The following is a 2,084-nucleotide window of genomic DNA, read 5'->3' as shown; positions in this document are numbered from 1 at the left end:
AGTGAGTTCCAGGACAGCCAGGGCTACACAGAGAAACCCTGTCTTGAAACCCCCCCCCCCCCCCGCCCCAGTTTTTTTTTAAATATGGAGTGTGTGGAGGTGTGTGTGTGGCAAGGGGAGGGGGCATGTGCATGTGAGCATAAGTGTTTACGGAGGCCAGAGGTGTTGCCCCCCCCCCCCCTCCGCAGAGCTGGAGTTACAGGCAGATGGGAGCCACCTGATGAAGATGTTAGAAACCAAACTGGACCAAGCGAGGGCAGTGCACATCCCTTCCCAGAGCCATCTCCCCAGCCCCATGCCTATGCCCCGAGAGCTGTGATTACAGGCATGTGCCACCGTGCCTGGTTCATGCACTCCTGGGGATAGAATCCAAGGACTCCTGCTCCATTCACTAAGCCACGTCCCCAGCCCTTCTTTTCCCCCCTGAGTTTTTAAAAGCCCTGTTCAGTTTCCCTTGATCTAAGAGCCCGGTGTCCAACCTCCAGCTGTGACTTCCGCCCTTGCTACCGCACCCTTTAGTTTCAGACTCTGCTCCAAGGCTTTTGAAGCCCTGTGATTAGACACATCTTTTATTAATATGAAATATTCTGCTTTATCTCTACCATGAAGCCTCCCTCTCTATTAATAGACTCATCCGCATCAAGATCAGCATCCATGGACAGCCCTCCTATTCTTCTCTGAAGCCAGCTACAGCTTGGGGTTGTACACACCTCCTTGTAAACAGCATATGGCTGAGTCTTGTGGGGTTTTCTTTCTTTCTTTCTTTCTTTCTTTTTTTTTTTTTTTTTTTTTTTTTTTTTTTTTTTTTTTTTTTTTTTTTTTTTTTTTTTTTACCATCTTGACAACCTCAGGCTTTTAATTGGAATCTTTAGGCTTAATTGGAATATAGCTGTTGCTAGGGTTAGGTGGTAGTTGACTGCGTTGTTGTGTCTTTCTCTCCTGCCTTTGCATGATGAGGCCCCTCCCTGGCTGTGGGGTTTTAGAACCTCTGACACTGTCCAATGCCCAAGGATGTCGGGGATGGGCTCTCTGAACCTTTCAGTGAGAAAAAGGTCACACACTGGCAGTGGAACCCATCCCATGCCTCAGATCCAGGCTGTGTTGAGAAGTCAGAGTCTCCAGGATGCAACACTGTGCCCAGAGTCCTGACTGAGAGAGGAGCCATCCCCGGGTCTCGGTGGACTGACCGAGCATGCACTACATCTCTTTCTGGTCCATCACTGGGGATGTATCGGTCCTTGACATCCCACACTCTTGGGAAGAAGATGCTAAAAGCAGTCTGATTGCACAGGAACAGTCACTATGTGAGTTAGGTACCCAAATGACCCCACTGGCTGAGGACTCACGGGCTCTCTAGTCAGTTCAGGTTTATGGAGGAGGAGGCGTGGTACTGATGTGAGGGCGGTGTTTCCTTGGCTGCAGGTAACTCAGGAGGAGGTGGGGGAGTGAAGGGTTGGCATCCCGCCCTATGTGGCATTCTAAAGCCCACTTAGCATCTCGGTGTACCCGTCCCAACCTGCCTCCTCTTGATGGCACAGGGATGAAAAGATCCTCACTCTGCAGGGTGACCTGGCTGTGGGACCCTTCCTCACCTCACCAGCTGGGGGAGCTGTTCTCCCAAGGCAGTTATTTCTATGTGAGGCTACCTTTGATGAACTCAGAAGAGGGTTTACTCACAGCAGTGCATCCCTCCCCAGCCTCGCCTCTGTGCAGTGGTCACCTTGCCTGTGACTCCCGGTCACTCCACCCTCAGGCTGCCTGCCACTCCCTTGCTTGCCTCCTCCATCTGCCTTCCCTCTTGGTTCACATTAGCCATCTTGCTGGCCCTCTGGTGCTTTTGCTGAGAGGCTGTTCCCTGCCCCTGAGTCAGGCATGCTCTGTCACTAATTTGTCGTGGCAGGTCTCAGTGTGGCTTTTCAGATGGGCAGCGTCCAGCTTAAAGAACTCATGGCTGCCATGAGCAAGGATGAGCTAGTAAGAGGACCCCTGAGGCCGGGCGGTGGTGGCGCACGCCTTTAATCCCAGCACTTGGGAGGCAGAGGCAGGTGGATTTCTGAGTTCGAGGCCAGCCTGGTCTACAAAGT

General features: G+C 52.1%; 1 protein-coding gene across 1 annotated transcript in view; it reads left to right on the top strand.

The window, feature by feature from the left end:
• Slc38a8 (solute carrier family 38 member 8) overlaps positions 1-2,084 on the top strand; it is a 22,278-nt gene that overhangs the window by 2,970 nt on the left and 17,224 nt on the right. The gene's annotated exons all lie outside the window — the stretch shown is intronic.

The sequence above is a fragment of the Mus caroli genome, chromosome 8, assembly GCF_900094665.2.
Source record: "Mus caroli chromosome 8, CAROLI_EIJ_v1.1, whole genome shotgun sequence".
Classification (NCBI taxonomy): domain Eukaryota; kingdom Metazoa; phylum Chordata; class Mammalia; order Rodentia; family Muridae; genus Mus; species Mus caroli.
This window is presented reverse-complemented; position numbering and strand designations above follow the sequence as displayed.